Source organism: Pteropus medius, unplaced genomic scaffold, assembly GCF_902729225.1.
Source record: "Pteropus medius unplaced genomic scaffold, Ma_sr-lr_union100, whole genome shotgun sequence".
Lineage (NCBI taxonomy): Eukaryota > Metazoa > Chordata > Mammalia > Chiroptera > Pteropodidae > Pteropus > Pteropus medius.
In genome coordinates this window covers 23,894,163-23,907,907 of record NW_024354875.1, presented here as the reverse complement: position 1 = coordinate 23,907,907, position 13,745 = coordinate 23,894,163, and the positions used below count along the sequence as shown (strand labels likewise).

General features: G+C 37.0%; 1 long non-coding RNA gene across 1 annotated transcript in view; it reads left to right on the top strand.

Moving 5' to 3' along the window:
• Window positions 1–1,184: 1,184 nt before the first annotated feature.
• The window catches only part of LOC120596990 (uncharacterized), a 44,981-nt gene continuing 32,420 nt past the window's right edge, over window positions 1,185–13,745 (top strand). The window contains exon 1 of the long non-coding RNA XR_005651297.1: window positions 1,185–1,354. This is a non-coding gene — a long non-coding RNA (uncharacterized LOC120596990). The remainder of the gene's footprint in view (window positions 1,355–13,745) is intronic.

The following is a 13,745-nucleotide window of genomic DNA, read 5'->3' as shown; positions in this document are numbered from 1 at the left end:
TTTATGTACTGGCAAAAAATAAAAAACGATGACAAACAAAATTTGGTTACTAATACAAAAGAGAGAGCTAAGAAAAGTCAGCGTCTGGGGCAGTACTGGAGGTTAGGGAAATAATAAATATTAAAATATATCCCACCTCCTAATTCTAAACATATCTACTTACACCACAATTTTGGGCAGAACAAGAGAAAGGGGTATCAGGAAGGAAGATGAAAAAGAGAGGAGCAAAAGAGAAGAATGAGAAAACAGAAGGCTGCTGGTAGGAAGAAGGGATGAGGTTTTTAATCTTAAAGAGCAGAAGCCACATTGTGTACCCACCCCATCACTCTTATCTTAGTTAGCTTGGGCTGCTATAATAAAATACCATAGACTGGGAGGCTTAAACAATAGACATTTATTTCTCACAGTTCTGGAGGCTGGGAAGACCAAAATCAAGGTGCTGAGAGATTCAGTTCTTAGTGAGGACCTGCTTCCCAACTTGCAGATGGCTGCCTCCTCCATGTTTGTGCATTTGACCTCTTCTTTGTGCTCACATGTTAAGAGAGAGTGAGAGCTCTCTCTGTCTTCCTCCTCTAATAAGGGCACAAATTCCGTCACGGGGCCCACCATCATGACCTCATCTAAATCCACTAACCTCTCAAAGGTCCTACCTCCAAATACCATCACATTGGGAGTTAAAGCTTCAACATGAATTCTAGGGGGACAAAATCATTCTTTCTCATCCTAGTCATACAGATTCACTCAAAGGAGCATGGAACATTTGTGGGGAAAGAGATGTCAGTCATGAAACTCAAGATTGCAAACAACTATTCTGATTTTCTGCTATATCCTTTTAAAAAGTTAAAATTGGAAAGAATATTTATTCCTTAAAAATAACTTTAATATTGATTGTAAGGGTGAATCATTTTGCTTACTCACTAATATATTTATATTTAGAAATGTGACCAAAATGTATTTGACTGAATACTAAAATATTTATAATTATAAAATATTCCAAGTACACAAGCATATTGAAAAGTAGAGAAAATAATGTAATGGATACCAATAAATCAACAATAAATCTAAATGATGTTAATAGTTAGCCAAATTTGCTTCAGGTCACTTTCTAGTCTTTTTTTTTTTTTTTTTTTAAGATCCAACTAATATGTTCCACATCCTTCCATCCCTTTTTCCTACAGCTGCAGGTAAACACTGTCCTAAAGTTGATGTGTTTGGTGGAAACTGTGATACCCCATGCTGATGGGATGCTCCATCCCAATTGCCCTTCAGGAAAGGATTTGTTCTCTCAGCTATTGAGAGTGTTATGGAAGAAGTACTGTGTTAGCCTCCCTTGAGAAGACAGAGGATTGGGAAGGTAAGCAGGTCATATGTGGTCTTGTAGACTCTGGTAAGATGTTTGATTCTTTTTCTAATTGCATTAATTATATCCTGTTGCTCAAAGAATAAAGTTTCACCTTTTAGCTTGAACTCTGGAGCCCTTTTTGAGCTGCATACTCTTAACCTTTCCTACCCTAGCACCCACTGTCTCCCCTTTCCTTGCCTTACACCTACATCTTCTGTCAGACTAGTCTACTGACTGTTCTCAGAAGATAACATACCTCATCCTGCCTTTGATCCCTTGGAATGCCCTCGCCCTCCCTATCAACATTCCTTACCCCTGTAAGACCCAGCTGAGGCCCTCACTTCCATAAAGTCTGCCCTGACCACCAAAACTCTCAGTAATTTTCCCTCCTCTGGATCACCACTCTTATTTGCTATCTATCTTAATAATTAGTTCTTAGTAATCTCTAGTCACAATGGAATGAATGGGCAGGGATCAGTTTCTCCAAAAAAGTCTATGCAGAGGCTACATGGGCTGACTCACTTTTGTAGTATGTGATTTCCATCACTGCTAGAGAAACTGTTGGCTTAAATAATGTAAGAATGAAGTGGATTGAGATAGGTCAAGATAAGGACAGAGGCAGATAATTTCTAGAATGCAGGAGAGGTAGTCAGTGTTCCTTCTTTGAGAAGATGACCTGTTAAGAGAGTATTAAAGTGGAAAATCTTGAACACAAAACTCCAGTAGGAAGCATTAGAATTCAGGAATAAGTGAATGGTGTGCTGGAGCAGGGGGCTGCCCCTCCTGACAGAGAAAGCCTTGTCCACAATTTGTGGATGCCCTGCCTAGAGACTGAAATCAATGATGCTGCTGGGGCCAAATGCCAGTATTGGAGCTATGTTATCAGGAACATCAAGCAAATAGAAAACACCAAGTCCTTTCTCCTCGCCTGCTTTCCAATTTCTCTCTGATGCAATGGCTTTGACACCTGTTGGCATGTTGGAATGACCTGTGGGAGATGTTAAATACTGATATCTAGGCTCACCTAGATCATCTGAAAATAAATCTTTAGGTATGGGCCCAGTCATCTGTTGTTTGAAAAAGGTCCCAGTGTATCCTGATGCAGAGCGATGGCTGCAGCCTACTACTTAGTGCCTCCTGTAAGCAGAAACAGGCAGCAAAACTGGGGGAAATCCTAGTCCTAACATCACAGAGCAGAATACAGAAGGATGGATTTGACTCAGAGAGACGGTAGTTAAATAAATGGTATAATATCCTTCTAGATACATATAAGCTTATGCTTTAGTGAAAAACCCAACTTCCAAAAGATGATTCAGGAGATCTGGAATTAGGGGAAGTGGGAGAGAGAGAGTGCACAGGTTTCTGTGGGAGAAATGGAGTGTCTTAGAGAATCTTTGCCCAAGATATCATTGATGAAAGAATTGTGTAGCAGTTAAGGGAACATACTATAAAATCAGCTACATGGCTTTAAATGTCAGTCCTATCTACTTACTATTCTGAGATCTTAGCATTACTTAATCTTTTTGTTTCCTACTTTCCTTATTTATAAAGGGAATCAACAATAGAAGCAATTGCATTGGATTGTGAGACTCCAAAGAGATACAGAATATAAAGAATTTAGCCTAGTTCATGGCACCCCGGATGCCCTGGAAAGTGGTAGCAGCTCACTATGTGTTTACAGGAGGGTTAGGCGCTAAGAGAAAAACAACTGTCTGATGGGCACACTTTTGTGCTCACAGTGTGGGGCAGCTCTTCTACCCTCTGGTTGTAAATTTAGTCTGTGGGCAGAATTCTCGGCTAGGATTCTGGGATGAGGAGGATGGATGTCATGAATGGGAAAGGTATCCAGGAAGCAGGTAGAGCATCAATGAGTTTTGGAGCATGTGAAAGAGAAGGGCAGCACAGTCAGGGGTACTTTAGAGGGCCGTTCCCATCTCAGGGCCTTTGCACTAGCTAGTTCCTCTGTCTAAAATACTCTCTATGGCTACTTCCTTCCCATCAGTGGGTCTTAGCCCTAGTATCAACAGCTTAAGAAGGCTTCCTTAGCCACCTTAATTAATGTTATCCCTTATACCTACCTTGTTATTATCTATCCTTTTTTCATTTTCCTCATGGAATTTATTATTAACTGAATTTATCTTATATGTCTATCCAATTACACTAGATTTTAAACTCCTTGGAAACAGCTTAGAACAGTGCCTGGCACATAGTTGACACTCAATAAAAAACGTAAATTAGGAAAATCCAGTGCCTTTCAGAAGGAGAGGGAGAATATCAGGTATTCAGAGTGGTATGGCTTGCAACTCAATGTAAATGATAGTGGGTGACAGCAACCATTATGCTCAGTTACATACAGACACATAGCACTGGTATCGTGGCAGAAGGCAGAACTGGCTCCTCAGGGTGGTTGTGATATCACTTTAGCCAGTGGCCTATTCTGTTACCAAGCAGGTATAACTACCCTTTCTGATAGAGTACCTTCCTTACTGCTGCCAAGGCCATGATTTTAATCTCAGAATGGCCCTACTACAGCAGTAGAGGTTTATCCAGAGTCCAGACTATTCCTCCAGCCTTACTCATGAGTCACTTCGTAGTGTAAACTCATCCCAACCAACTGGTCCTCCTTCTCTGTGACCTTCCTAGTACAATGCTATAAATCCAGGATATTTCTAGCCTTAGTTTTAGGCTAGAAATGAGAAATTAATGATGGGTTAGTTCCTACTGGAAGAGTAGGTAAATGGTGAAGCTTACCACATCACTTGGAATGAGGCTACCAAGCATGTAGCCTGAGAGAGGTAAGAAATCTAGAATAATCTCTCTTGAGGAGTCAAAATAGTGAAACTGGCCACCCTTGGGCCAAATATTCAGGTTTAGTCATTCATTCATTCATTTCTTCAATTGGCATTTATTAAGTACCTACCAGGTCTCAGCTACTGTTCTAGGGCTTAGGGACCCAAGAGGAATATTATTAATTCATGTACTTCCCCAAGCTAAAGCTTATTGCTAAAAGAGTTATGCTTTCCTCAGATATATTGCAATGTGTCTGCACATATGTTTCTGGGCCCAAGAGCTAGTCTTTCTGCCTGTTTGACTGTGTCTTTGGCGATATCTACTCTGCTGCTCTGAGTTTTCTGTGGTCCTGGGCATGTTGCTTTGCTGCTCTAAATTTAAGTTTGTCTCTTTACTCTAGCTGCCACTGTGGAAAAATCACATAAACACTCTCCTTTTCAAATCGAAAGTAGTTTTCGGTTTAGGATATAAGATAGAAAACGGACCTCTTTTTCTACTGGGCAGACATGATTATCATGATACTTCTTTGTAACTCTATCAAACGTCACCTGCTCGGTGAACACATTAGCATTTTAAGTATATTTTCTGTTGTAGAAGGATATTAGTCTGAGATATGATACAAGGATTTGTATTTCATTTATCTATAGCCCCTTTAGATAGCCAATAACTGTAATCATGAAGAAAAACTTTATACTTAAAAAATCATATCCCATAAAACTAGACAATCAAAAGGATGAATTTTCACTCCCAGAACCTGCTAGAAACTGATGAAAGCTAAATGACAAACTATTTCAATGAGAATATCAGAGAGAACAGTAATTTCATTACTTCCATTTAGGATAAGTGGAATGAGGCAGTTTCAGCCTGAAGAAAATGAACATGGGCTGTTTGATCACAAGGAAACTGCCTCCTGGGAAAAGGTACTAGGGAATGATTAAAGAAAAATGTATCTTTGGCCTTTATAACATACAGATCTGCAAGGTTTACTGTCATGCAGAGTGGTGATGGTTATATACAGCTAGCAATACACAGTGTAGATATAAAAGTGTGTTGATGGGAAGAAAAAGACTTAAAACAAGAAGTAGCAAAGTGCGTGCAGTCCCCTCATTTCTCAATTATCCCAAAGCACATTTCTGGCATAAATATTCTGTATCTACCACGGACAAGGTCCCAGTGGAAAGGAGCCTGCCGTGGCTAGCAGTCAGAGCACTCCAGGAACAAAAATGACACTGTAGTACTTATCTGTAGGTTACCCTAAGAGAGATTGGGAACATCTAATTTTCCTAAGTTGCGATAAATACATCAAGGGAACTCTAGGCATAAGAAAAGCCCTAGGGACTATGCATCCTGAACTCTGGGAACAGCCTCGCTTATCAAGAATATTGACATTAACCAAAAGCTTTGCTTTCTCTCTGCAAGCTTGAGTCAATCCAGCTAAGCCAGCTCTCAGCTAAGCTATTGGAAGAAAGAAGAAGCTGGACCTCTAAGGCCATCTACATTTGTTGCTCATCAGTGGGGATAAGGATTAGGAAACCACCACCGATAACAAAATTATCTTTATTTATGATTTTTATAAAGATCTCTGGCTCTTATAGTCGATTATTTTGCCAACTAAACTGAAATCTTAGTAGTTAATAGTCATTCTGAAGAAATCAGGAAAGAAGATCATTGCATTTAAAGATTGAAAGGCAAACATGCCTTGGAAATTAGAGACAGTGTATTGCTCTGGAGAAGTTAAAGACTTATCTCCACTGGCACCATTTGTTTACATTCCAATGAAAGAAAGGTAGAGACCTTTCTGCCTCCTCTCCAGAGATTTGTTTACATTCCAGAGTAAAAGTCTTTTCTCCCTCTCTGAAGGGGAGGATGAACAGATGTATGAGAAATCTATAAAAGTTTTGAATTTTCTAATTTGAAGGTTCCTCTCCTGTGGTGCAATTCCATTGCATGTGCAGGGTGACATCAGGCCCTCACTGAATTGCTCCTTGGGGAAGGAAGCTCATGGCTAAGATGCCCAGTGGATAATAAATGGTTTGTTCTATGATCTAGAGATCTTGTGTTTCCTATAAAAAAAAATACATATGTATGTATGTGTGCATATACATTATGTATTACACACACGACACACAGACACGCACATATTATCCAAATAGAACATTAACATCAGCTCTTAGATTGGAAAAAATAATAAACCTTAAAGATAAAGTGCCTCATGAATTGAAATAAGAAGATGGCTCATTCCCTGCTATGATGGTTAATTTTATGTGTCAACCTGACTGGTCTATAGTGCACCCAGATATTTGATCAAACATTATTCTGGGTGTTTCTGTGAGAATGTTTTTAGATGAGATTAACGTTTAAATCAGTAGACTGAGTAAAGCATATTGCCCTCCCAGCTGTGGATGGGCTTAATTCAATCAGTAGAAGGCCTGAATAGAATAAAAAAGACTGACTCCCCAAGTAAGAAAGAATTCTTCCTGCTTGACTGCCTTCAAACTGGGACATCAGTTTTTTTTTGTCTTTGAACTAAACTAAAATATTTGCTCTTCTAGGGTCTCGGATTTGCCAGCCTTTGGATTGGAACTACACTATTGCTTCTCCTGACTCTCAGGCATTTGGATTTGGACTGGAACTAAACCACCAACCCTCCTAGGTCTCCAGCTTCCTGACTCATCCTGCAGATATTGGGAATTGCCAGCCTGCATAATTTCATGAGCCAGTTCCTTATAATAAATCATGTGTATATATTTCTATCTGTCTGCCTATCTATCTATCATCTACCTATCATCTATCTATCATCTATCTATCTATCTATCTATCTATCTATCTATCTATCTATCTATCTATCTATCTATCATCTATCTACATCCATCTCTATCTCTATATAGATAGAGAGAGATAGCGATAGATATATATCTTGTTGGTTCTTTTTCTCTAGCGAACCCTGACTCACACAATTGCCTAGAAATAAAAGAAATCCAAACAACAGCAGGCTTGCTTGTTTTATGCTATGATGTCCCAGTTGCTACATACATCTAGAGATTAAGGAATACATACAAATACAAGAATCCTCAAGAAAGTTGCTCATTCTCTGAAACCTGTTCACACCTCTGTGAACAATCTTTCATTAAAATTTCTTTATTTGAACTATTTTGGGATAAATTCTTTAGGCCATGATACATCTCACTCTAGAACTTAATGCCACAGTTAACAAGAAATATATGTGTGTGTGTGTGTGTGTGTGTGTGTGTGTGTGTGTGTATATATGAATGTTCTACCAAAACCCATAAAGACAAGACTATTGCTTTCATTTAGAAAGTAAAGATCACAAGAAAATTTTGCTTCGATTCTAATAATGAATAAAAGCCAAAAAATGTCAAATAATCTAAAATATAATATGCATACAAGCTGATTTGGTAATAAAAGTTACCTTTGTGGAAATGGTAGTAAAGGGAAACTTGAATTTTACTGGTAAAATCCAAATAAAGTTGATAGTTTAGAAAATAGTATGTTACCAAAGTTAATTTCTTATTTTCGACAAATGGCCCATGGCTGTGTAAGATGTTAACATTAAGAGAAACTGAGTAAAAGGTATATGAGAACTTTATGTACTATCTTTGCAACTGTCCTACAAATCAAAAATTATTCCAAACTAAAATCTTTATATACAAAAAGCAAATACAGTCATGTGATATTTAACAAGATTTAAGAGTGAATTTGATATGACTAGATTATTACGATATAGAATTATGTTCCTAGTTATTGCAAAATTTTTATCTACCAAAATGAGAAAACAACTTTTTGAAAAGCTTATAAATCAAGGCATTAAAATTACAATAATAAACAACGAAACATTAACTGTTTCTCTTAAAAGTGTAACAACATACTTAAAATGTAAAAAGTTGAGGCTGTGGGACTCAGTCTCATGGACAATAACCTTAATATTAAGAAAAGTTTCCTTTTTTTTCTGAAACATAAGGGCAATCAATTTACCTAAAGAAAAACCAGTGAAAGAGTTTGAGAAAGTTTTTTATGTCAGATCGTGGCTCAGATGACATTGCGATTCAGCTAGTGATAGCCATTCCAAACAAACAAGCAAAAACACACAAAAAAATTCAGAAAAAACATAACACTAATATTTGAAAACCAATAAATGATTTGAAAATTATCAGAATGACTTGGTGAGTAATTTGTGCTACATCTCATGTTACTTCTTTAAAAATATTTTACCATAAATATAGTTACATTTTTTAAAAAAGTGATTATATTTATAATTGTATTGTTTATAACTTATATGATACTACTGGTTTCTATGTATTTTGAATATCAACTTTGTTTACAACCTTTACATTCATTTATCTCTGTGACAGTTGAAAATAGGATTTCTAGCCCTAATTATGTGAAATTTTTGTTTGTCACCAGAACTTCAAGAGCTATGATGAGAATTACAAAAGTGTTCTCATAACAAGATTGATTTAAAATTTTTAAAATAAACCTATATTAGACAATTTTAGCAAGGAAGATTACCATGAAATTAAATAGTTAAGTATGAGAATCAACTTCCAAATTTTGGAAATTTGGGATTAGAAGAAAAAAATAGAAGCTCTTTAGTAAGCATGGCACAGCAGGAGAAATTCTTCTGCTATGAAACCAAAGGCAGGAAGTGTAAGGAAATAATAATGGTATTGTGGTGAAACCAATTTAAATCTCCTTTTAATAAAATTGTGTTACCAAAATCTTTCGACCTTTAGGACCAAGTTTCAGAAATGGTTCTGGAAAGCGCCAAGATAAGAAAGCAAACTATATATATATATATATTTCATACAATTAAGAATTTTTCTTTACAGCAAGAACCAGATGCAATAAAAAAATGAAAGTAAAAAAGACAAGTATTAAAAAAATTATAACTATTATGCTGTTTTTTTTTTGCCAGTCTTTTTGAACAGAAAGAAAGAAGTGCTGAAGATGTCTAAATAAGACTATCTTCTTTTATTAAAATAAAAACCTAGAATAATAATTTCCATGGATTTTTAGGGGATTATTTTCATTTTTTTTCTAATAAAGGGAATTGATGCTGTGAGAAGTTAATAAGTTGTACAAAGCAATATAGCTAATAAATACCTGGGTTTGAACCCAACTTAGTGTGACTCAAAAGCTCACGTTCTTTCCTCTAAATTGGAATATTGATATAGTCAGTTAGAAAGCTTTTAATGCATACTGATATTCATTCCTTACCTCAAGATTCTAATTAAATTGGTCTGGGAAGGGAGCCCTTTCTCATTTTGTTTTTGTTCTTGTTTTTTTTTAAAAAAGCCCTTCAGATGTTGCTCCTGTCCAGCCATGGTGAGAACCACTGCTCTTTACGTGCTGACACTCAGAATGCAAGAAGTGTCAAAAAAGTCAGTAACATCATGGGTGGACACTATTCACATTTATTGAATACATGTTATGGAATAATCAATGAAATAGCTCATTTTGATCGATACAGATACCTATATTGAGTTGAAGGATTTTCTTCATTTGGAGCGCATGCTTTCAATTAATCAGAGAAGATTTTTGTATGTGTGTCAGTAATTATACAGTTATAGCTTAAGTAACAGAAAGTTTAATCGTTGGACTCTAATGGTTTCTTTGCCCTAATAGGATGATAATGATTAAGGGCCAATCTAATACTTGCTATGGATTTTTCATCAGAGATTGTCAATGAATACCAATGAATACCATTAAGTCCACAACCAGAACAGGGCTTCTCGTGATACATTCAGTTCAGATTAAGAATTTGACCCTTATAAAAGTATATAACACATAGGTACTATTTACTAAGAATTACTTGATGGTAGACTATATTAAGAATTTTAGAAAGTACTTATTTAACCCTCCAAGCATCCCTGTGAAATAGAACTATTACTTTTATTTTATAGATGAGAAACTTGAGTTGAGGGAGTTCATGCAACTTGTTCAAAGTCTCACCGCTAAAGGTGGAAACTGGATTCAAAACCAGATCAATTTGACTTGAAAGCCAGTGCTTGATTTTATACTGGTGAAATATAAAACAAGATATGAGAATAATAATAATCTATCACCAAAGTTTAAAATGTGAGAAAAATTGTCCATCATCCTACTAGGCCTGCCCTAGCTCATACGGCTGCAAGAACTAAGCTTTCTACCTCTAAGAAGATCAACCTGGATTGTAAGCTCAGGAATCACTCTGCTGTCCAAGGCCAGAATTCCCAGGTGAGTCTTTTGGCCACTGCTCCCTGGAACCAAGCATCAACCCCACTCAGATCCCTGTAATGCTGGGTGAAGTCACCTACCTGAGCATGAGAGCAGAGACAGGCAGAAGCTCCATCTTTCTTGTTCTTCCTCCCTGTCCCTGCTACCCTGCTCCCACTAGCTACTATTTTGTCTATTGGTATCAAGTCAGGTCTCATCAAAGGTAACTATAACTCTTAGGCACTGTGGTTCACATTTCTCAGGGGGCATCTAGCCCTAGTCTTTTTAACTCTAACAAAACCAGCTAATCTTCTCTCCCACAGGTCTATGAGAAAATCCCAGAATGCGTAGAGTTAGCGATAAAATACAAGGGCCCAGGTAATTTGAAGTTCACATAAACCAGAATGATGTTTTAGCTTAAGTAAGTCCCAAATATTGCATGGGACCTACTTAGACTCAAATTTATTTGTTATTTACCTGACATTCCAATTTTAACTGAACGTCTTGTATTTTATTTGCTTATCTGGCAACCCTAGCGTGCTTAGTCACCAAGATTAGGCAGGTCTGAACATCAGTGTGGGAAAAAGGAATGAAATATCTAAATTCTTATCACAGCAGAAGGCATACAACAAAGGCTCTAACAGAAAACTTTACTTTAAAAGAGTTTTCTTGTTTCAGTGTCAAAGTTTTACAAGCATCAGTGAAAATTGGCTTAATTATCTTGAGGTGATAAAACATGCCACAATTTGTCTTTCTCCTTTATACCTTGATGACACTCATAGTAAAATTGCTTTACTTTATCAAAAATACTTTTCTTGTGCTTTTCTCTCTTACTGCAACCTCAGATGAGCTTTATTTTCTTTCTTTTTTAAACTCTACAATACCTAGAACTAGAGCATAAAGAAGAACAGTCCCTGACGGGGCCATTAGCAAAATAAAATGTAATATTTATGATAACGTAAAATAATAGTAGTGGAATTTGTTCTTCAGAAATGCCAAGAAATTTTAGAACACTTTACTAATTCTTGCAACACTCCTTTGAAGGAATTATTACTGTCTGGATTTTCCAGATTGAAATAAAAAAATGTAAGTGCAGATAATTACTTTCTTTCTTAAAACAAGAAATCTGGACTACCACATGTTAGCCACAGGCTCACTACAACCTTCCTTGTTCCAGTGACTTAACTAATGGCTCCTCAGCTTCATAAATCCTGGTCTAATGGCTTGGAGTTACTAAATAGTTAAAGGAACCAAAAAATAATAACTGAAGAAAATTCTGGCACATTATTTTAGAAAAGTGTCAAGGAATATCACAACTATTTAGTAACTCATCAAGTTCCCAGGAGGAGGAGGGAAAGAGTGAGAAGAGCAAATTCAGCACTTCCTCAAAGTTCAAATGTAAAATGTGTCTTGCCCTCAAGTGACTCGTGAAAAATAAAATTAAATTTGATATATGTAAACTAGCTCTGGTTGTTCAGGCTGGATAAATTGTGACTTGTTTTTCCTGACACTGTATTTCTCCGTCTATTATAGTGCTGCTAATGTACCCATATTCAATTTGTGAGGTGGTTTCTAAATGTCATTCAAACATACCTATTTGCCTTCGTGGGTTATGTGACTTTAATTAGTCGTCATGCCATCAATCTCCTAGATCATTAAAGACTTGCATAAACTCTGAGTGTAAGGCTTTTGCCACGCATGGAGTAGAGTCACCACCAAAGCACGGCATGTGTGTCTGGGCTAGCAGGGCCACCTTGGGGGAGGCAGCAGCCTTCATTCTGTTTGACTAGGTGACAAGTGGTTTAAACATCCACACCGTGTTTGATAATGTGGTCATGTGACTTTCTACTGTCTAAAGTACGAGTGTCCCCAAGTCCACAAATGACACATAATGTTTCACAGTGAATTGGGGCTTTTATCAGAGAGCAAATGACCCAAATTGGCTTGTTTATGAACACATACCATCTGCACAAGCCCTTTAATAAAGGAGGCCTTTGGAGGTGCTGGGGCAGGAGAGTTGATGATGGAGGAGGGCATCTCAGACAATATACTGTGTAAGCACGAGTCTTTTCAGCAGGATCCCTGCATGAGAATTACCCTTAGACTGAGTAAATCCAGAGATTAGTCTGGAGTCTCTTTTGTGCACTAAAATGCGGCACATTTTGTCCATGCCTAAGCCCTTTCCTGAAAATGGGTTTCTAATATTATGTCTAAATTCCTTGTTCACTGAACCTACAAGGAACTTATGGAGCAACGGAATTAAAAGATTAAACCTCAAGCCACTTGTGCTAAGTCTTTAAATGCCTTGTGGAGCACAGTTTACATAGCAACCCAGTCCGCAATTGGAGTTGCACGACTCAATTGCTTTTAGAGAGTCTTAGAAACTTAGGTGTTAGGAGAATTTTTTTTTTTTTTTTTTTTTTTTTTTACTGTAGCAATAGGTCCGGGGGCATTATAATTCCCGCTGGTGCATGCCATTAAGTTTTCACATGTAGTTGTATATATTTATGTTGTGTATAGGTTTCATTTAAAAAATTACCAGGTGACCTCATGTGATTTCAGCTTGGAGATTAAGTCTCCTTTAGACATCATGTGCAGCTTCTTAAGTAATCTCATCTCGTAGTTTGTTAGAGTTGGATAGCACTTTAGAAATAAATATCAACTTCTTTTTATAGATGAAAAAAATGAGGTCAACAAAAGTTAATAATAATAATAATAAAGAATGACTAACATTTGTTGATTACTTATTACATGCTGGAAACATCTACTTTTCATGCATTACTTCTTTCATTACTCACAGCAGGCCTGTGAATTCTGTACTAATATTTTCCTTAATATGTGCTTTTGTACCATATCCTTTCCCCTCTTTCCTGTGGGAGCACATTAGTCCAGGATTTTTTTCCCTCTCTCTCCTACATCACCAATTATTAACTGTCTATTACATTATGCCCATCAGAAGGCAAACATGGTTTTAGTTCTTCCTTTTTAAAAGAAGACAAACAAACAAAAAAGACCAAAACAAAAACAATAAAGCCTTCTCCTGACTCCACTGCCTTACTGGCTACTATCCTATTTCTTACTCCTTTTTTGCAGAAAAATACCTCGAAATAGCTCAGCCAATTCCTCTCATCCCATTTCTTCTTAAATCTTGTTTACCCCAACAGCTCTGCCCAAACCGCTTTTGTGTAGGTCACCGATAACCTCCATGCTACTAAATCCACTGGCCAATTTTCAGTCCTCATTTTATCTGACACTACTAGCAGCTTCTGACAAAATTATCTCCTCTTTCCTGAATCACTGTTTCCCCAGACCCTGTGTTCAATTTTCCTCTTACTTCCTTTGCTCACCATTCTCCCTCAGCTTCTGTTCATGTTGGAATGCCCTGCACTCAGTGTTTAGT